Consider the following 24,192-nt stretch of genomic DNA (forward strand, 5'->3'; position numbering starts at 1 on the left):
GAGAGGCAGAGACACAGAGGGAGAAGCAAGCTCCATGAGGGGAGCCTGATGTGAGACTCGATCCTGGGACCCCAGGATCATGACCTGAGCCAACGGCATACTCTCAACCACTGAGACACCCAGGCATCCCCAGCAGAGGGTTTATGGCCACTAAGTAATGTGGGAAATCAATGGATAACGGGAAACACTGAGAGCATTCTGATGAAATCAGCTTGAGAGGATTCTTGCTGAAGGCAGGCCACGGTGATGGGACATCACCTGAAAGATAGTAAGTAGTGAGAAGTTTTGATCAGATATGGAGGGTGGCCAGATATTGAGGGTAGACAATTCTGCCTAAACTAATTCAGTGAGATTTTTGCAAAAAAAAATTGGGCCATGCAAAGACAGACATAGAACTCCAAAGACTAGTTGGTAAGAGGGTTAAAAGGAGCCTGACTACACTTAGGTCAAGGACAGTGTCTTTGTGATACACTCTAACCACGGGCTGCACCTACTTCTGGGGAAGGCAGATGGGGAAAGACATGGAGAGTGTTTGGCCTTATTTGTATTTCCAAATTTGTATACAATAGAAAAATCACAAAATGTTAACTTTTGTTAAATCTAACTAGTAGACGTCTGTAGTCCTATTTAGTGAATCTTGAGATATTTTGTGACATGAATTCTCTTTTAGAAAAGAAATGTTATGGGGATCCCTGGGTGGCGCAGCGGTTTGGTGCCTGCCTTTGGCCCAGGGCGTGATCCTAGAGACCCAGGATCGAATCCCACGTCGGGCTCCCAGTGCATGGAGCCTGCTTCTCCCTCTGCCTATGTCTCTGCCTCTCTCTCTCTCTCTCTCAATCTCTGTGACTATCATAAATAAATAAAAAATTAAAAAAAAATTAAAAAAAAAAAGAAAAGAAATGTTATGGGACATCTGGGTAACTCAGTGGTTGAGTGTCTGCCTTCAGCTCAGGGCGTGTTCTCAGGGTCCTGGGATCAAGTCCCACATCGGGCTCCCCGAATGCGAAGATGAGTAGAGTAGAGTAGAACGATGAGTAGAAAGGACTTATAGGGCTGGGGTCCCAAGAGGGTAGCATTACACAGTTTAAAATAGGAGAATCAAACTATTAGAAATAAGATGTCTCTTAGGTATATTTGGAGGTGCATATATATGTGTGAGGGTTCAGGTGATATTTATATGTCATTTGTTTTTTTTAATATGTCATTTGTAATGTATGTGCTTGCCTCTTCTTTCATAAAAGTTTTTGATAAACTTCTCAGCCACAGTGATCAAAGAAATGCTCCCTAAAATGTTTACTGGCACAAAAAATCTGTAGCATTAATTATATGCAATCTAAGTTGTGAATGAATCATTTTAAAAGCTTGAATTTAATAAGAACAAACATTACATTAATTAGAGAAATACCAACTCTGCACTCTCACAAATTGAAGTGTGGAAATCAAAGCATAGCTAGAGTTATTCTTTGTGGTTTATAGTATCTTCATGTTGGTGGAGCTTTCTTTGTTCTATAGTTTTCAGTTAAGATGTGGACTGAATCTTTTGGTTCCAATTATCAATAAGGTTAATAGAGTCATGGATAGAAGGCAGTTTCTGAATCAATTATTCTCATTCAGCCTCTTACTCTTGACATGGAATTTCTTTCATCTAGAATGTAGGATTTGTCATTTCTTCAAGCCCAGCTTGCCACAATCAAAATTGATTTTTAAGACATTTTAATAAATGTATCTATAATTGAGAATAGGCCATATCTGCATGAGTATGAGAGTAACCTTTAAATCATACTTAAGATTGTGCATTCTCACTTAGTTTATTTTTTTTTCTTTTCTTTTCTCTTTTTGTTAAGATTTTATGTATTTAATCATGAGAGACATACAGAGAGAGGCAGAGATATAGGCAGAGGGAGAAGCAGGCTCCCTGCAGGAAGCCCAATATGAGATTCGATTCCAGGACCCCAGGATCACCACCTGAGCCAAAGAGAGATAGATGCTCAACCACTGAGCCATACAGGTGCCCTATTTTTTTTTCTTTTTTGTAAAGACACTATTTATCACCAAACTGCAGGTGTCATCAAGATTCTAAATGTTTCTGCCTTGCAAAAAAAAAAAAAAAACTTTATTAAAATTGTTATAACCTTGAGGTGCTGGGGTGGCTCAACGGTTGAGCATCTATCTGCCTTCTGCTCAGGTCCTGATCCCGGCATCCGGGATCAAGTCCCGCATTGGGCTCCCTGCATGGAGCCTGCTTCTCCCTCTGCCTATGTCTCTGCTTCTCTCTCTGTGTCTCTCATGAAGAAATAAATAAAATCTTTAAAAATAATAATAACAATAGTAACAGTAAAATTTTTTATAACCTGTAATGCATACATTTTAAAAGTTATATTACCTACATACTGTTAATGGTTTCCAAAGAAAACAAAAATCACTTTCTTACTGTATTAACTCCTAATTAGTTGGTTAAATGTACTTACAAATCTGAGCCCTACTCATCTGGCTGGTCACCTCAGATTCCAAATAAAATCCCTAAAATACATACTATAAAATCCAATAGGTGACTTGCAATTTATAAGAAAAATGGACCTATCAATGTGTAGTAATAGAAGATGGTTTCTCTAGGACTCAACAATCAGGTGCCTGGTTTATCCTTAACCTACAGGTTTTCTGCATCTCCTGAGGCAGCAGTTGATCTACCCCAACCACAGACCTATCTGAGCCCCATTTCCCTTCAAAGCGGGGACCCACTGCATTTCACTGGGTTGTTGAGAGGAGTCCCTGGGAAGACCTGTGGGAATCAGGTAGTTCACTGCAGGGTCAGAGAGACAATAGATGCTCAATCGGTGTCCTTTCACATCCTCTTTCCTGCTTCACATTCTGTCTTTGAAACGATTCTCCCGTAGATTTTCCTTCAGTGTACTATGCCTGCAGGTCACAGTGATCATATTAATGGACAGAAACAAATTGTTTAGGAAAAATGCATACCATACTATACTATATGTACACACAATACTATACACTCCACACTATACTTATAATACACGCTATACTATTAGTGTAATGTATACTAAAAATATAAAATGCTGTTAATAGTGATTTTAAAATATCCCGTGGGAACAAACTCCTGTTGCATTTTCAATACGTGTTGTGTATCAGCTGGATGAGATGCCTGTCTTCCTTCAGTCCACAAATTTCCAAGTGTCTACATTGATAGTAAAGGAGCCAATGAATCAAATGTATGAGTGCCTTTGGGACTAGTTCCTCATTTCTTGGGTCTAAAACAATAATCTGATTAAAATAGCACACTGAAAGAAACACAAGACATATAGGGAGAAAATACTAGGGTATGATGGTGTGTTATATATTTACTTTATGACAATTATCACCTTAGTGAATGTGGTGGTCAGATTTTAAAAAAAGAAGGAAAGAACACATAGCAAGCACTAATAATGTTAAAGTTATTTTAATTATAAGGAGTCGAATATTCTAAATGTTATTAGAACTGAGAAAGAATGTAGAGGCTTCAGGAATGGAAGGGGTAGTTATAAATTATTCAGAGCAGAATGAGAAATAAAAAACAATGAAGTTTTAAAACTGAAATAGAATTACTATATGATCCAGCAACCCCACTTCTAGTTACATACTTCGAAAAACTAGAGAAAGGACTGAAACAGATTCTTGGACATTGATGTTCATAGCAGTCTTATTACCAATAGTCAAAGGGTGGAAACAACCCTGATATCCACCAACAGGTGAATGGATCAATAAAATGTGGTCTCTACATACTATTGAACATTATTCAGCCTTAAAAAAAGAATGAGATTCTGTTACATGCTACAATGGGGAGGATCCTTGAAAATAGTATGCTAAGTAAAATCGGATAAACACATAAGGACAAATATCGCATGATTCCACTTGTACAAGGTACCTGTAATAGACAAATCCACAGACACAGAAGGAAAATGAAGGTTGCAAGAGCTAGAGGTAGGGGAGAATTGCAAGTTTTTGTAAAAGGGGGACAGTGTTTCCATTTGGAATGTTGAAAAGAAAAAGAATTAGACAAATCAAACTTAAATTTGCCTGATGTTAACCTTCAAAACTAATGCTGTAATTTAAGTATGACTTTAAGACACAGGGGAATGGAGGTGTGGATGTGGGAGGCTATAGAACTACATTCTTTTACATGTGTCCACACATTAACAAAAGAATCATTTTTTTAAATAGTTGATACATTTAGGTGCATCAGGTTTAAGATCATGTTTGTACCAGTTAGACCGGGGCTCAATTCCCACTCCATTTCCTCACAGTCTTTCTAATATTGGGCACACTATTTAAGTTTGTTTTTTTGTTTGTTTGTTTGAGAGACCACAAGTGGGGCGTGGGGGTGAAGAGCAGAGAGAGAAGGACAGAGTGTGGAGCCCAAGCCCGATGCAGGGATGGATCCCATGACCCTGAGATCATGACTTGAAATGAAATCAAGAGTCGGTTGCCCAGATGCCCAGTTATTCAAGGTTTTTAACTCCAGTTTCTTCATTCGTATGGGGATGAACATAGGACTTACATTAAGGTTATTGAAAAGATGAAATGAGAGAATGCTTGCAAAAGGGTTTCCATTGTATTTGGCACCTAGAAATACTCAGATAATGTTTGCAATGAGTTAGTTTGGTCTTGTGGGATCTGAGTTCTGAGTCTTTTCAGAGCTGGTGAACCTTCCACTGAAACAAACTTGCAGGCTTGTGGAGTCCACTTTTCTGGAAAGAAGATCCACAATGATGAGGTACTTAAAATTGTTTAGAACTTTAAGTAGAGGCGTATGTTTAATGCCATTGCCTAATCACTTAGGGCAACTCTTCTTCTTTAGCACTACTGAATTTATGCATTTTAAGAATAACTGAACAACATAATGCATGATTTAATAAGCAGGCAGTGAACCATATCTTTGGAAATACTTTCTATTTCCTAAACACCTTCTTTCTCCTTAAGATAGGGCACACTGCTATTCATTTCCATCTTGATCCTTGGTATCAAGCTCTGTAAACTCAGAGGGAACCCATCAAATATTTGGCCAGCTTATATAAGTTAATACCTTCTGGCAAGCTCTGGGAGATAGTAGAAAGCAGTAGAGTCTAAATCCAGAGATGCTTGCAAGGAGGTTTGTGCAAGTGTTGAAAGGTGAAGTTCCCTGTGGCTGAAAGAGGCCCCTGTTTTCTCTTAGTTCCTCTTCTGGGTTTAGTAAACCAGCAGAAGATTCCATGCATTTTATAGTTTGCATTTTATGAGCAAGGTCACAGGTACAAGCCTACTAAAACAACAAGATGCCAACTTCTGATTCAATATTTTAGTTAAGTAATGAATACATTTCAGTGCACAAAACTGAAAATGGATAAATGTCAAAAAAGATAAATAAGGGCATCAAATCTAATATTAACTGATTTGACATGGGGAAAAGTTCTTCTGCTACCTAGATAATGTGACTTTGGGTATAATATTTTACTTCTTTAGGCCTCATCTGTACAAGGAATTGGAATAAAGCAGTGCTCTTAAAAATGTTATTGGCTGTGAAACTCTTTAATCAAGGAAAAGCTGACAAGGCAGACTAATATATAAAACCTATAAAACTATATCCTTTCTGCTTGTGACCTACTTCTTTTTTTACACTCCTCCACCTACCTCAGCCCTGTGGGGCATTTTTTAATGAAACATGTTTTGGAAAACCCTTGGACTACAGAAATTTAAAGCAACAATTAAGGTTCTAATATTACAGGAAATTTAATTGTTGGTCGTCTTGAGTTATAAATAGTATGGAGAAAAATTTCAACAAGAATTATAATAAACTCAAGATCCACAGCATTTTGTGATACAGATGTCTATTAAAATCTCTATGTGGAACCACTCTCTTTTAAATTTGGGGTTCAACATGTATTCAAACCACTTCTTGTGAGGAGTCTCACCAAGTCATCGCAAGCCCTACAACACTGTGCAGCATAAGACTAAAAAAGACAGCTGGGTTATGGGGTTCAAAGTCCTTCTTCAATAGTATATATTGGAACAGATACTAATAGAAGAGAGAAATGAGCTACATAATTAAATAAATTATCTTAGGTGCATTAATAATAAAGAAGGTGCCTAAGCTGGCAAACAGGAGGGCAGGAGATGATGCAGAGCTATAGGCAAGAATATGTTTAACAAGGATGGATACTTACACTGCTCTGTCAGTTATAGTTTTTCTCACTGAAGCATCTGATAAACTTATGCTGAGTATAGATAAGTCTTTGTTTTTATAGCTATCAGGAAGGGTGAAGCCATGATAATTGTGCAATACTATTCTGTCTCTAACCCTATTCCTCCAGTAAGCCCTCAGGTAAGCGTGTTCCTTATAAATAAAATAGTTTTCCCTTTAAAGAAATTTTTTTGATTATACAAAATACCATCTTCACTTTGAGTGCCGAGATGTATAATTTTCTCCTTGTTAATACAAAGGTAACCTCTCAAATCTGTGAATATTAAGAACACGGACATGGCTGCATACTCAACTAATGGGCATGAAGTAAGCTTAATATCCGCGGAAAGAAGGAAGTAAAACACTGCACTTCAGACTCTTGAGTTACACATTAATTTGTATGTACATAATGATGCCAAAGAGAATTACCAGCCTAATATTTCTGCAGGAATTCTTCAAAAATGACATGACATGGGGATGCCTGGGTGGTACAGTTGGGTAAGCATTTGACTCTTGGTTTCGCCTCAGGTGGTGATCTCAGGGTTGGGAATTCGATTCCCATGTGGGTTCTGTGCTCAGCATAGAGTCTGCTTAAGATTCTCCCTCTTCTGCTTCCCCACCTCTTCCCAAATAAGCAAATAAATAAAATAAATACAACATACTATAATCAACTGTTGTTCTCTCAAACACAGGAATCAAACACTACTACACCGAAGTTATGAACTAGATGCAAATTTCTTGCTGAGAAGTATTCACATAACAAATGTTCAGCTTTGGCTTTATTTAGTCTATTTTTCTAACAGTTTGAACACTTATAACAATCTCCCTTTATGAAATCCCGTGTGTTATCTTGCAGTTTACCATCCCTTTTTAAAAAAAAGACAGATGTTTCATGAATCTAGTTTCCTGAACCTGGTGTATTTAAACAGTTTCTTTTTAAAACAAACTAGGGATCCCTGGGTGGCTCAGCGTTTTGGCACCTGCCTTTGGCCCAGGGCGCGATCCTGGAGACCCCGGATCGAGTCCCGCGTCGGGCTCCTGGCAGCCCTCCTCCTGTGTCTCTGCCTGTCTCTCTCTATGTCTATCATAAAATAAATAAATAAATCTTAAATAAATAAAATAAATAAATAAACAAATAAATAAAACAGCTGAATTATTAAAGAACAATATTTTATTAAAATGCTTTCTATTTATATGCTTAGAGTGTAGATCTTTTGGCAAACTGATAAGACCTATGGATGGACCCTTTCTTAGAAATGTACAAAGCAAAAAAAAAAAAAAAAAAAAAAAAGAAATGTACAAAGCACAGAACCCTCACAATTTTGCTAGCGATTTTAAGGTATTCATGAATCCTAGGTTAAAAACCAATTAGAATACAATTTTTGATGTAATGGTTGTGCACATTTCTATTCTGTATTATTGCCAACTTGCATTGTTTAGCTATTGAGAAGAATGTTACAGTTTGTATAGCTCCTATGAAACTATACTTTAATAATTTTATTTCTTCTGGAATGAATTTGCAGCCGTAGACTAATTATTATCATGTCTGTATAATGTGCCTATTGACCTATGTCTGTTCCCTGTCTTAAACTGTTTCAGAAGAAAGATTAAATAGATTGTCTGTAAGTGCAAGTATTTATTGAACATCATGTGGTATAAATTAATCATAAAGATTTTACTTGTGTAGCACATGCATATTTATGACACCAAGGTGTGAAATAATAACTATTTTTCTGTCACCACATCAGACTGCTTGGAGAGTCTAAAATGTTTATCTATCCTAGAAAACATCTTGCTTCTACTGGTCGTTTTGTGTTCATTGTCATCCATTGTAGGCTAAAAGACAGGGCTGGATAGCTCATTATTTGTAGATGAGATCAACTGTGTGGAAGTACACCAGAGTTATTCTCATTATGACCTGAGGTTCTAAGCAGTTTAAACAACTAAATGGCAAGAGCAGATGGTACCTTCATTTTTTTTTTTTTTTTAAGTAATAAACATAAAGAGAAGTACTCCTCAGGAATATAGACCTCCGGAAAGCAAACATGTGCATTGTCAGCATTGGTAGAAGCCCAGTTCCCAAAACATTTTAAAAGTATAAGATTACTATGAATTGAACCATACCGACACCTTTAATCTATTTGTAATAAATAACTGTAATGCCTTTGTCATTAACAACCTGAGGGAAAGTGCAGTTCGAAGGAATTACAGCATCCCCATCTGTTTCTTGGCTAACTAAATTTTCTTAAGAATAATCTACCTAAATGGATGTAGATGTAAAAGGGAGATACCGTGCAGGTGCTGGGCACTTTAATGTCCCTTAGAACATACTGAGGCTAAATTAAGCAAGCAGTCTTTTTCATTTTCCACACTTTGATCCTTGGTTAGCCTTGTTTTCAGTAAGAATGAATGATAGTCCTGCATTCTATTACTATTCTAACCTCAAACGTGAGTCCCCAAGGCAAAAAAAAAAAGAAAGCTGGAATAACGTGAGAGTTACTATCCCATGCTTTGCTATCTGTTTTTATTATATATTAAGATAAATGTCTAAGAATATTGCAACAAAGCAAAATTAAACAAGCGAGCAATGTCCACATTACTAAGAAGGCAATCATTTGTATCATTTTGGGAAAGTTTGAATTTTTTCAGGTCACTGGAATTGAAAAGAGTAGGAACTTAACTCCTTTGACCAACTGTATTCATATTAATGCCAGATAAACCTACCCATTTGCTGGTTTAGGGATAGGAACTTTGGTTGGTTTTGTTTTTCTATCTGTTGCCTCTTTCTTTTTTTAGAGAGAAAAAAGAAGAAAGGTTGTTATGAGAACAAAATGTTCACCACCTAAAATAGTAAGGAATCCAGAACTCTCAACTCATGCCTATTCTGTTTTCCTCTTGTCCTTGCATCCTCTGACCAGATGAGTTACTTAATATCTCCACATCTACTAATAATTCTGTTTCAAATTAGATCTGGGATATACAGCCCTCAGGAAGGGTGGGCATCTCAATGACTCTTGAGCATTCCAAGACCTATCTGAGCGTGTAAGATTCTTCTCACCCTTACCGTTTATTCTTCTGGCCTTGGGCTCTGCTGGTTTTGTCCTGTAAACTTTGTCCTCTTGGCCAAAATCTGGTATCTGGTACACATGTAGAAGCGATAGGAATGGCTCTTTGGGGATGTGATCCGCCTCGTATGCTCTGTGAGTGGTACCCCTTGGAGTTGTGCTCTGGAGCTGTTCTCTGCACAAGCTGAACAGCTGTATGCTTAGTCCTGAAATCTACTTTGTCAAAGGGCAGTGGGACGCAGTCTAACTGCTGAAATTTTTAAGTAAATGTGTATTTGAGTGCCTATGCATTGGGAGTATTCATATATAGTGTAAACCAGAGAGGCATCAGATATTCTTCTGGAGGATGTTAAGGGACCCAATACTGTCTACAAACATAAAAATCCATTATTCCAGTAAGAAGCTTCATTAGACTTCTTGCATATTTCTAGGGAAGAGAGTTGTAAATGTTACTATGCAATATGTTTATGTCTTAAAGCTTAAATTCCCGTTTCTATGAATAAGAATATTATGGAAACAAGCATGTGAAATTGCTATTTATTCCTCATAGCTAAACATGTTGGAAGAGCACAGGACTAGGATTATGAATGCAATTTCAGAAATCATGCAGCAGCAAATGAAATACTCCTCAACAAATTGGGACATCAGATTGACTATATCATAAAATACGGTAATTTTGTGGAAGCTTGAAGATTTTAAAATGTGCTGTTTTTACACTTTGCTAATTATGCTTTGATATGCTCATAATTTGTTTTTGACATGCACGCAACCAGAGTTATAGAAATTTAAATTTGTTACAAATGTGTGTTTCTGAGACCATCTTGCCAGACACAGCTAGGCTGGGGAGAGTGGGGAACAAGTCTTCCTGAGGAGTTACTTAGGGTTTTTCAGTTTGGAGTTATGACTGTACTGTAAAATTGCATCCATACATTCATGAAAGAAAAAAAAAATGTTAACAATTCAAAGACTTTTCAAGTAGCTAATGAACAAAATATATTTCTAAAAAAATATATATATATAGCTTTGGGATCCCTGGGTGGCGCAGCAGTTTGGTGCCTGCCTTTGGCCCAGGGCGCGATCCTGGAGACCCGGGATCGAATCCCATGTCGGGCTCCCGGTGCATGGAGCCTGCTTCTCCCTCTGCCTATGTCTCTGCCTCTCTCTCTCTCTCTCTCTCTCTCTCTCTGTGACTATCATAGATTTAAAAAAAAAAAAAAAAAAAAAGCTTTTTGGAGAAAAATCTCTACCTTTTAACACAAATCTGAAGCATTTCATTGAACCTCCTAATACCCAAATATGCAAAGGGAACAGCCTTTGGATAACTCTCCCTACAAAACTACCATTTCCCAAGCTCTGGTCAGATCATGAATACATTTGGAAATTAAAAGCTCGCACAGGTGTTCACTTTGTCTCTGATAAAATTGACAGAGAAAGGAATTTAAAATCTAGTAATTATGTTCTTGTGGAGTTATCAAATGGTGACTAGTCCTAGTTTCAGGATGGACTAGTGAGTTCATCTACGTTAGTACCTTATCTTTATGTAGAATGAGGGCTGTCATTACACACAGAGCTATTTCTCTTCTATATATAATAGCTTTTTTACAAGAAGATTCTAGATTTCTACAATAACTCATCAAAGCAACATTTTAAGTCTAATTAGAAAAAAATAACAAACCAATTGCAGAAAATTCTAAAAACACATGTAACCCAAAATGGAAGAAATTAAATATGAAGCACTCATCAATCTATAAGCATAAATACGTATTTTGCAGTGTTTTATATCCTATAGTTTTTGTGTCTCTCCATGATACATTGTGAACACCCTATGACTTCAAATATTCTTCTATTATGTTGAGGTGTTGAGGGGGGCAGTAAAGAACACTTTTCGTCCTTGTCCAATTTCTGAATATTTGTAGCATAAGACCAAGTGTTGGCAAAAAAGGGGCCAAAATTTCATCTTTAATACTGATATGGGGGCACCTCGGTGGCTCAGCAGTTAAGCTTCTGCCTTTGGCTCAGGATGTGAGTACAGGGTCCCAGGATCAAGTCCTGCATTGGATTCCTCACAGGGAGCCTAGTTCTCTCTCTGCCTATGTCTCTGCCTCTCTCTCTGTGTCTCTCATGAATAAATAAAATCTTTTTAAAAATGCTGATATAGATTAGGTTGGAAGATGTAGCTTATGAGTTCAGTCAAGGGGCTATTTTAATACTGAACCCAAATTTAGACAGCATACCCACCAACAAAAGATTGTCTTGGCCTAATGTAGGCCTTTGTCTCCTATGCAGATAATTTTAAAGAAGAGTAAAGGGTAGCTAATGCTACCTGCAGGAAAACTCACTCCTGAGAGGAAATGGCAGGGTCCTCATATCCTTTCCTTTTTCCCAAACTCACTAGTAAGCTTCAGTCATTTTTCCATGATAAGGAGATATGACAAGATAAAGAGAAGGCAGGGAGGGGTGTCTGCTAATTAAATTACCTGGAAGGAAACAGGACTGAGAGTGGGAATTGCCCTACCCACCTCCCCCAAAATATAGCATTACTTTTAATAGCTGTGTAGTATGTTGGTATGCAAATATAATGCCAGTGTTTAAACCAGTCCTTTCTTGTGAAACACGTTAGATATTTCCAAATGTTCACTACTAAAAATATTTCTGTATATTGAGTCTGATTATATTCTGATATATATCTTCATGTGTATATTTTTGCATTTCTTTATTCAGAATATATATCTATTCAGATATATATTCTGATATATATCTTCATGTGCATATTTTTGCATTTCTTTATTATTTAGGATTAATTACTAGAAGATGAATTGCTAAATATTCATAGATTTCCCTCCAGAATGACAGCCAACATGCTAATGACCATAAGTAGTATTTAAAATTACCACACTTATGAGACATTTTTGGATTCCTAGCAATCTCTGTGCTACACTGTAATCATTCTTCTAGATCTTTACCAGTCTATTAAACAGAAAGGACTTGATATAATTTCTTTACTCGGTCCTTTGATTACTGTTGATGTTTAACATATTGTGTGTATTTAATGGTCATTTACATGTCTTCTTTTGTGAATTACCTGTTTGGATCAACCCTGCTTTTCTTTTTCTTTTTCTTTTTCTTTTTCTTTTTCTTTTTCTTTTTCTTTTTCTTTTTCTTTTTCTTTCTTTCTTTTTTTAAGATTTTATTTACTTATTCAGGAGAGTAACAGAGAGAGAGAGAGAGAGAGGCAGAGACATAGGCAGAGGGAGAAGCAGGCACCATGCAGGGAGCCTGATGTGGGACTCGAACCCGGGTCTCTAGGATCAGGCCCTGGACTGAAGGCGGTGCTTACCTGCTGAACCACCCGGGCTGCCCCAACCCTGCTTTTCTTTAAGTAGTTAATATACTATATTTATTAAAATTTTTATTATGTAAATCAATATATAGTAAAAGTCTTGCAAAATATAAAACAGGATATAAAGATTCTAATAAACAACTGACTCATATTAATTATTACATTTTCTTTTAAGTGCAATATGTTCAATTTTTATCCTGAGTGCTAACGGTGCTTATTTACAAACTATCATCTCTAAAATTCTCAAACTATTTGTTGTTGTTGTTTTTGTTTTTGTTTTTTTTTGTTTTTTTTTTTGCAAAATATATTTGTAACCTATAGGAAACCAAGCTTTTCAATGAGGTTAATTTTATAAACAGCCCATGCTAATTTTTAGCCATTGAATTAAAAATATAGGACATGCTCCATTTAAAGTTTTGCCTGTCTATAACTTTCTTTCAATGCCTCTAACACCAAAGTTTATTTTATTTTATCTGAATATTTCTCCAAAGAACTAAAGTCAATTTCAAAATACAAAATTTGAGCAATGTATTACACCATCACAAAATACTGTGATCTCTTCACAGGATCCTTGAACTTGGAGGTGATACAGCGTGCGAGAAGAGTATTTTTGCTTTCTAATCCTTTGTGGGGAAATCTTATTTATGGCTTCCATCAACCAAAATGCTCTAGTTCTTTCCTTTCACATCAGAAATAAATATTTCTCAAAGCATTGCCTATCATTGAGTTGGCTCCTTTCACATCAGAAATAAATATTTCTCAAAGCATTGCCTATCATTGAGTTGGCTCCCCTTTGGCTACTGTGGAAAATAATGTTGCCATATCTATTATACGTGTATATGGCATGACCTTCCTACATTAATGCATGACCTCATTACAAACGCTAAGCGCTTTGTTTCCTCTTTAATTCTCAGTGGGACACAAATATATTAACCCATGACATTTTTCATAATAGAGATGAGAGAATGAAAGCCCAGCATTGAACCTCACATTAGCATTCAGTAGGCTGTTTTGCTTCAAAAAAGCAAGTAATTATTTTGTAGTAGACTGTTGTTGTTATTGTTGTTTGAAATTTGTCCCCAGACAATAAAATTATGCAAATAAATACCGAAGTTTGGTACAATCGCTGTTTGTGCAATATGACCACTGATCATCCAATTTCACAGGCATCTTTGAGCCTGTCGGGTCGGGTCACAGGGATGGCCCTCCTCTGGGGAGCCCAGGGAATGTGGTGATGCTGACTTAAGGGTAGCCCAGAAGCATATTCAGAGCAAGCCCACTTGAGATGGAGTGAGTTCATGATCAAGACAGAGCATCCATAGAATGGCCTAAAAACTGTTTGGATACCAAACAATTTAGGAGTACAGAAGTGTGGTATCTATGATCACATTCATAGGTCTTGGCTTTGAAATATTGTCCAGTTTCTTTTTCCCTCTCAGTCACTAGCTCAGCTACCAGGAGGAAAGTAATACTTATCTCTCCGAGGCCTTTGGGGCTTATTCATTCTTTTAAAAGTGGGAGCTTTGGAGGAAAATCATTAGTCATTGCCTGGATACTAAAGAGAGGAAACCTCACCCACTAAACAATGAGCATTTTGCCCGTTTGCAATGAACCATTCAACTGGGGATTTTTTTGTTGTTGTTTCTTTGAGCTGAATGAGGTTATTCATCACTTTATCTCCCCCCAGGGCTAGTTACTTTGGAGCTTACTGAATAAAAGAAAAGAAGGAAAGAAAAGGGAGGGGAGAGTGCAGTATTTTCACCAGCCTCCTAATTATAGTGATTTGTGAGTTACTAAACAGAAGTGGTATCAAATATGTGTGCCGCATGAATCACTATATTAGTTTTGAGATATATTGGACTCTCTGTAGATGAACTTTGGTCTCCTAAGTGATGGCTATGCTCCAGTGGTTTCCCATTCAACTTAAAATATAATGACTCTCACTCACAGTGGGTATAGAGCTGTATATAATCTGGCCCCTTGCCTCATATCTCGGTGTTCCAATCACACCACCTTTTCTGCCCCGGAACACTCCAACCTAAGCTCACCGAGGGCCTCTTTTAGAAAACAGCTTCCCCCTTGGAAATTTGCAAGTGGGGAAGAAAAAAAAAAAAAAAAAAGAAATTTGCATGGGTGGATCCCTACTGTCAGGTCACAAACACCATTCTTCCATTCTTTCCTCAGACAGGAAAAGGCTTCCCTGACCATTTCATATAGAAATGTTCCCCTCCCAGATACCCTATCCTCATATTTCATTTTAGTTTCTTTAAAGCAGTTATACTTCTCAGAAATGATCTTGGGTTTTGTGGGGTTTTTGTTTTGTTTATTAAAGATTTTATTTATTTATTCATAAAAGACACAGAGAGAGAGAGAAAGAGAGAGAGAAAGAGAGAGGCAGAGGGAGAAGCAGGCTCCATGCAGGGACCCCAATGTGGGACTCGATCCTGGGACTCCGGGATCATAGCCTGAGCCAAAGGCAGATGCTAAACCACTCAGCCATCGAGGTGCCCTGATCTTGGCTTTGCTCTGTTTTGTTTGTTTGTTGTTTTTTTTTTTTGTTTTGTTTTGTTTTTTCTGTGTATATTTGTTCATTGTCTAACTGCCCTGTAAGCCCAAATCAGGGGTCTTGTCTGTCTTCTTCACCACTCTCTAGCCTCTGGAAGAGTGGCCTGTGAATGGTCCTCAAGACAGAATTACTTAAAGAAGTAGTGCTTGCAAAGTCTGTACATCACCATAATTGTATCATCCAGACCTTATCAACTATTTGAAGACTGCTCCTGACAAATTCAAGAGATCTCAGACAAATAACCCCTCTTTTTGTAACTAACGCCAAAATATCCCAGTACAAGATTAAGATGACATCCTGAGATTCAGGGTTGAATCCCTTCCTTCTTTTAACAGTTGATATTAAATTGAATATTTACTTCTACTAGGCTCTGGAGGGCCAGTCATGAATAAGATAGACATGTTCTTTGAATTCAGAGTGCTTAGAATCCTATTAGTAGCAAAGATATAATTAACCAAGCAAATGCAATGCAATATGATAACTTTGATATGGAAAAAAATGCAGTGCATTTTTAAAAGTTCCCTAGCTGGAGCACTTAAGGCAGTTTAGGAAGATTGGTAAAGACTTCTTTGTGGAAGTATCTCTAATCACAGTTTTTTTTTTTTTTTTTTAAAGATTGATTGATTTAAGAGAGAGAGAGAAAGAGAGAGAGAGCACAGAGGGAGGGGCAGAGGGAGAGGAGAGAGAATCTCAAGCAGACTCACTGCTGAGCCAGGAGCCCACATGGGGCTCTATCCCAGGACTCTGAGATCATGACCTGAGCTGAAATTAAGAGTCAGACACTTAATGACTAGGCCATCCAGACACTCTCTGATTAGATACTTTGAATAGATAAGTCAGGGAAAGAGGAGTCTGAAGATTAAAAAATACCAGAAGCATGTAAGTGTTTTGATTTTTACCTCAGGGAAATGACCACTGCAGACTTTTAAGCAAGGAGATGGACAGACTTGTATTTTAGAGACATCACCTAACCAAATTATTACAAACAAATATACTGAAGCTAGACCTGAAGTAGCAAGTTAGAAGCAGTTGTATTGACCTAAGCAGGAGGTGATGAGGCATTGATCTAGGAAGTGACAGTGGAGAGAGGAAGCATGCTCTTCTAGAGGAATAGTCAGAGGGGCTTTGTTATGGATTAGATGTTGTCATTTAAAGGCAGGATAAAGCATAAAGTAAACCCAGGTGTCTGTAAACCCAGGTTTCTGACTTTACCATTGGGTGGTGGTACTTTTCATTCTTTGGTTCAGTAAATATTTTCTAAACACTGACTGAGGATAAACAGGTACAAAGGTCCTGAGGCTTGGCATATTTGAGGAACAGCAAGAAGGTTGGCATGACACATCAAAGAAAGCTAAAGAACAGTAAAAGATAACATTCTAAGTAGAAAAAGAGAACATTAGAGAATGAGCAAGGCCCTAAGGATGATGAAGTGTTCCTTCAGTTACCTAACATTTCAACAACCAGCAAAGCATTCAAATACCAGCTAGATGACACCTTCATAGAGATGTTATGGAAATACATAGAACATATTCCTGGAATCATTGATCTTTAAATTACTTCTACAAACTCTGTTATTCTATAATTCTGTTATTCTCAGGCAAGCCCCACCTTCATTATCCCCTGTATGACAAGCCACATTGGGCGACATTCTTCATTTGTTTTGCTCCCTTCAAGTACTGTATATAGATCCAGCTTGTCTGACTCATCTGAATATGATGCCTCTGTGACCTATAATAACTGGACAATTTTTGTCAGCTTTTCAGACACCATCAAAATTGTTTTAAAATATATTAATATTAGAATTTCTTAATAAAAACAATGTAAGCTTTATTGCTTAAAGAAAGTTTAAAAAAAAATAATGTGAGTGGACCAATATGGTGTTAGGTCAGAACTAGCCTTAAGCAAAATTGAGAAGCAGGGAGAGATTTTTCTTGATCATTTTTCTTTCCTTGTGATACCCCTTCCTTTTTTTTTTTTTCCACTTTAGATAGCTCTCCCACTGTTCTTCGTTATAAGCCCCCAACACAGAGCTGAAGGCTTTCTCTATACACGCTCAACATCACAACACAAATCTACCCATTCAGTTCCCTCAGGATATTAGTTATGACTTTCCAATGTGAAAGCTGGCTAATCTGATACATTTATCTGTTCAGTTTTGCTAATGGAAAACCTAGCTCCCTGTCTTCACTCCACTTCTGTGTATTACATATATTACCCATAGTTACCTGTTTCAGAAAGTGTATCTTGTGTTTATTTTTTCAAGCTCATGGTGGACAGTTCAAGTGTTGTGTGTAACCAGCAGAGGAAATATTTGGGGCAGATGGGGTCACATGAACTCTTAAGTAAAAAGTAGAGAGGCTTCACTTATACTGGCTACTAATACAATTTACTTTTTCGATAGATGCCACATATCTTCAGCCTTCTACTAGAATGCACAAAAAACCCAAGGTCAGATAATAGGAGAAGAGAAAGAATTACACTTCTGTGCTAAGAAACCATTACATGATCAGGATCTGGCCTCTTGGTGAAGCTCCAAAAGACTTTCCTACGTATTGGGAAAGCTTCATGGCAGCTTTTCTGTTGGATCTTAGCTAACAGTCACATCATCACTTGAATAGATTAAAATTCTTACTTAGCCTTCCTTAACCTAAATAAATAAATAAGTGAATAAATGAATAAATAAAAATAAAAATCCGGCTAAATCCTTAGATCAATCTTATTAGAGCCTAGATAGCTAAAAAGCTATCATAGTTAAATCCTATGTACATAAAATACGGACTGTATCTTTATGGTGTGGCATTGTTTAAACCTGTTATTCTTTTTAATGAGGAGTTGGGCTGTTGATATACTTAATTAATATATTTTTGTGTTTTTATGTGCATTCCCAAAGGCCTTAAGGCAATGAGTACATTTTTAATAAATTGCATTTGAAATAAATAAATAATAGTGGTTCATTACACTGGGACTGTTTTTCATGGTAGAATCAAAGTGAATTAATATTTAACATTCTTTTAAGTCATTTAAACATGAATTTTGTGGGATTTTTTTCCCTCTAAAAATGGCAATACATACTATGAAATGTTCCTTTTAGGAGACTTATTTTAGATATTCAGTTGAGAATAACATTTAAGTAGAAAAAATTTCTGAGAGCATGTAGTTTTTTCTTCCCAGATATTTATGTGATGAAAATCCAGTACTCATTTATATTTGTGTCCATTGTAACTTTTCAGCCAAAAATTCCATTATTTTTCTAATTTGTCAAATAAAAAAATCTAGTGTACCTTTTCTATAAGGAATTAGCATTTTAATGAGATTAGAGATTGGTATCCAAATAACTAAAGATTAAAAAGTTAGCCCCAGTTTTTACAAAACTGCTCTTGTGCCTCAGCAAACTTTTTTATTCTCTTTCAAGACAATATGTATGACTCTTAAATCCTGTCCCCTTCCTTTGGAGAAATAATTTTGGCATAGCTCCTAGAGTAAGAATGAAGTAGATATAATGTGCATTCTAGAACATTAAGATGGGCATATCTTCAGCAAATGGATTCAGCATCTGAATACCAATGATACTTAATATTGCTTATTAACATTTTAAACCATCTGTTTAATAATACACATTGTGGAGAGATTCTTAAAATTACTTTTTTTAAAAAAAGAAAAATAGTTCTATCACTGTCCACTTAAGATCATCAAAGTAACATTGGATGCAAATTTTAAATAGACTTATCCTTTGGATTAGAGTATACTACATATTATGCACATATATAACAAAGAAGTTTCAATATTAAATGTGGGAAAAATAGAAAATTAGTCTCTTCTCTTCTTAAGGAAATATCAGGTCAGTTTCTTTAGGTGTGTTTGCCTATGCAATGTTAATTCGCAATACCTTTATTGTATATCCATGAAAGATATATATTTTCCATTATAGGGAGTACAGACACATCATTTCCAGTGCTTGCAAAGTTAGGTTTTGTTACAGAATTCACTGAGGGGGGCACTTGACAGGATGAGCACTGGGTGTAATGCTATATGTTGGCAAATTGAACTCCAATTAAAAAATTTTAAAAAATAAAAATTAAAAACAAACCAAAAAACAAACAAACAAAAAAAGAACTTTGGGATTCCACATCCTACACTTTTAACTAGATGCTCAACTGTATTAAAAGTTGAATCCTTAAAAGTAGACTCTTTCTTATTGATATATAAACAGTACTGGAGTTAGCATTCTTAAAGAATTGTGGCAAGTGTCACCTTTCTTTTTCTAGAAATTTTTTGCCCAAATAAATCCACACAATTTGGACAAAAGCTATTGGCAGTCACTAGAAAGTTATTGATGCATATAGACGTACCTATGTGTTCAGGATTATAGGTCTTGATCAGCAAGGTCCAGGACTGGGCTCTTCCTTCTAGGAATTCATATTTTACATGGTGAGTCTGGACACAGCATTCCACTGAAGTTCATTATATAAGTACATTCAAACCTCCTCTTGAGTTTTGTAGAGTGAGGGAGGTAAAGGGACATATAATAAAGGGGACCAGAAGGAATGTTGTGGCCCTGCTGTCAGTCCTGTCCACAATCACTTTGTGTGGTGAATTCTGAATAGGATATTTTGCCTCGCTGTACCTCAGTTTCCTCTTACATTAAGTGAAGATGGTAGTGTGCATTTCATGTGGTGGTTATGCGAATTGAATAATTCAATACTTATACTGGTTTTCAGTAACTAGTACTTTCTTTCTCAATGCCCTCAAATATGTGGGTGAGGACTATAAAGATTCATCAAAATAGTTGAATAAACTTGGAAAATCATTTATTAAAATATTTTATTTATTTATTCATGAAAGACACTGAGAGAGAGGCAGACGTAGGCAGAGGGAGAAACAGGTTCCCTGTGGGGAGCCCGATATGGGACTCAATCCCAGGACCCCGGGATCATGCCTTGAGCTGAAAGTAGAAGCTCAACCACTGAGCCACCTAGGCATCCCTACAAAAATCGTTTTACTGTGAATATGCTACACAAGCACATAAGGTAAGATGGCATGACTCTCAAGGACCCTTAGATTGACAGGAAGGTAGATTTTCACTTCAATTAGGAAAGTATAAGAAAGCTTGGCCACCCATTTTTTCCTACAGGTATTGATGTGGTTATGTAAAGCATGAAGCAAAGTCTCCTTGATAAAGCTACTCATCCTGGGACAGTTTGTAGTGTTGAGGCAGCTGGGGAAGCACCTGTCTTGGAAGGAGCACTTTGTGTCTCATGGACCCCTCCACATGCAAAGTGGATGGTGTCAGAGCTGAGGAGAGGCATTCTCAGTGGAGATAAGAACAGTTGTAAGAATTAAACAGTGCAAAGAAACCTTAGTGGTGGTGTAAAATAAACAATACATGTGGATTGTTGTAGCTACTACCTTTGTCATTGACCTTACAAATTGTCATGGATGTTAGAACAGAAAGGCATGTAAGAAAGACACCTCTCTCAGAATTCCTGAAGGACAGTGATGTCAAGTAAGGATAGTGATGTCAGAAAAGATGAGACCTGAGTTGAATTTTGCAAAACGAATTCAAGTCAAGTGACTAAGATACAGAAGCATATTCTGGGACCAGAAGCAAGCCTTGAAGTCCCCACCTCCCTGAGATTTTTTTTTTCTTTTTTTTTTTTTAATTTATTTTTTATTGGTGTTCAATTTACTAACATACAGAATAACCCCCAGTGCCCGTCACCCATTCACTCCCACCCCCCGCCCTCCTCCCCTTCCACCACCCATAGTTCGTTTCCCAGAGTTAGCAGTCTTTACGTTCTGTCTCCCTTTCTGATATTTCCCACACATTTCTTCCCCCTTCCCTTATATTCCCTTTCACTATTATTTATATTCCCCAAATGAATGAGAACATATAATGTTTGTCCTTCTCCGACTGGCTTAACTTCACTCAGCATAATACCCTCCAGTTCCATCCACGTTGAAGCAAATGGTGGGTATTTGTCATTTCTAATAGCTGAGTAATATTCCATTGTATACATAAACCACATCTTCTTTATCCATTCATCTTTCGTTGGACACCGAGGCTCCTTCCACAGTTTGGCTATCGTGGCCATTGCTGCTAGAAACATCGGGGTGCAGGTGTCCCGGCGTTTCATTGCATTTGTATCTTTGGGGTAAATCCCCAACAGTGCAATTGCTGGGTCGTAGGGCAGGTCTATTTTTAACTGCTTGAGGAACCTCCACACAGTTTTCCAGAGTGGCTGCACCAGTTCACATTCCCACCAACAGTGTATGAGGGTTCCCTTTTCTCCGCATCCCTGAGATTTTTGTGGTTTACTGATTTCTATGATACCTTGTCCAGTGTCAGGGCTCAGAAGATGCTTTCAAATGAATGAATGAATGGATGTCTAAACATACAAATACATTCCCTGGAATGGAGAATAAGTTTTGACGTCTGAGTCCCACCATCCTTTCCGAGAGCTGGTCAAGTTTCAGAAGCTACATGCCTTTTGGAGACAGGGAAGGAAGACTGCTCAGGTAGCATAAGTGGTTTGTAGGTTGGATGTTCCCTGTGATTCCCAAGCTGCCCCTGTAAAAGGTGACCCACGTAGGGATGCCTGGGTGGCTCAGTGGTTGGACATCTGCCTTTAGCTCAGGGTGTGATCCTGGGTCCTGGGATCGAGTCCCATATCAGGCTCCCTGAATGGAGTCTGCCTCTGTTTCTGCCTCTCTCTCTGTGTCTCATGAAAAAATAAGTAAAATATTTATAAAAAAGGTGACCCACATGATCCCCATCTTGACCCACACTCCAGTGAGTAGCACTGGCTACATGGCTGTTACCATATATTAATTTCTGTCTGTAAAGACCTATAACTGTGAAAGGTGGGAAACCACTGATGACCCTGAAAAGTCTGTTTCATCATATTGGGTATTTTGGAAGAGTGATTCTGACATTAGTATTATTGCAACTCATTTTAATGTCTGCATTCCCCCCCCCCCCGTAAATTTATTGAGATATGAGTGTCTGCTTATATAGCATTTATTTTAAATTTTATAATATCCGAATGGACTCTTGCTGCACTAGAGAAACTGCCTCTGGCTGTATTCCAGTCATCTGATTTTTTTCCCAGCTGCTGGACTGTCTATCGATCTGGTCACCTAAGGTGAGGAAAAAAACAAGCTCAACAAAAATTGTATTCAAAGCTCCTGTGATCACTTTTTCCCCTTTTGTAGCAGCAGGAGGGCAGTGGGGGAGGGGATATATCTCTCTCTCATAGGGGAAAATGAGAAAATCACAGCCACACACAATTTATGTAGGTCATGTTACTACTGAAAGGAGAATAAGTCTATATCCATTTCCTATAAAAAGAAAGCAAAATTGGTGCACTCCAAAATTTAGTCTTTTGTCTATTTCAAAAACACTTTATGTAACTGAAAATCAAGCTGTTGCTGTAATGTCATACTGAATAGTAGTATTTGCACAAATGAAAAAAGAAAATTATGTCAAATAGACAAGTAGTTTACAGTTCTGCGGCCAAATTTCTTGGCAAGTGAGGAAGTGACTGGCATGGGTCACTACTGATTTTGAGATAATCAAAGTTATGAAGTGATGAGGAAAATAAAAACATTTGACAATTACCTAAAGCTGTAATTACTAAATACACTATTAGGAAATAATCTTGAAAGTGGATGTTAACCCTTATAGTTTGATTTGTGTTATTAAACATGTCACCAATCTCTAATGTAAATACACTATTCATCAAGTGCTATTCAATAATATATGCACGGGCAAAAATTAGGAACTTATTCTTATGACACTTTGGCCTTATTTTGTCAAGTCTCCGTGCCTCTGCGTATTTCTTTTTTCTTTTTTTCCCTCGGTATAAGCTATTTTGGATAAAACAAGATTATTTTCATTCTCTTTAAGTGGAATCTTTAGCTTTCTCTCAGACAGTGGGGTTGAAGGTCATGACAGGAGACAGTGGAGAAATATATATATATGTGAGTGGAAAGCACCAGAGAAAAAGCAAGGGAGACAAAGACCAGGAAACGAGGGGGGTCAGAGGCACGGGAGCAGACAGGAGGGCATGGGATTAAAACCCATGGCACCCAATTGGCTTCAGAGCACGATCGCAAGACAGGGTGGGCCAGAGAGCACCTCAGGAGAGCCAAAGGTCACCACATGGAAGCTCTGACTTAGAACCTGAGCAAGGATTTTAAGGAAAAACAAAAAAGAGAACTTTTCTGACGAACTCCTGATTAGCACCTCCTCGCCCATCACAGTTACCAAATGACTTCTGCCCTTTCCTCCTCCACAGGAGATACGGAGGCCCTCAGGAGTCCAGATCCCCCCAGGTTCCCCAAACCTCAAGCACATCTGCCCCTCAAGTCTTCAGCTCTGTCACCAATCCGTCTTGTGCTGTTAATCCCATTAGCTGCTGTTGCCTCTGACCATTATTCCATTGACCTTAGGGTCTTTCTACTCGCAATTCTGTCCTCCCTCACTTGCTCCTTTAGCAGAAAAACGTGATCAAATCTCACAAAACAATGGCTACAAGAACAAGAGACAAAAGCACAGTGTTAAGTTGCTGCATCTCTGTCCCCTGTAGCCACCGGCCTGTAGGAGTGAGCTCTGTCCATGTTTCCACCGTGTAGGGGGCCCTCTTCATTGCCTCCACAGCATAATCCTCCTCCCCCGTGTTCTCCGATGGAAACCTGAATTTGTTCAACCATCCACCTGACCCAACCTCAGGTAAACTTTAGCAGCACTTTTTGATTCTTTTTTCCCCTCTGGTTATTTTTATCAGTCCAGGATATGCTTGTTTTCTACATTCGCCTACTAAAACTGACAGATTTGACCCTCCGTCCATGCTAGGAGGTGGACGTCTATCTTTTCTCTTTCTGGAATGTCAATAAATAAACTTGCACCAACAATCTGTCTTCAAGCCACGGGGAAAACCAGTCTGAGGGTGAGGGAGGCCTGCTGAAGATGGCCAAGATCGAAGCAAAGAGAAATGCCCTAATGACCTTC

This window comes from Canis aureus, chromosome 15 (assembly GCF_053574225.1).
Source record: "Canis aureus isolate CA01 chromosome 15, VMU_Caureus_v.1.0, whole genome shotgun sequence".
Lineage (NCBI taxonomy): Eukaryota > Metazoa > Chordata > Mammalia > Carnivora > Canidae > Canis > Canis aureus.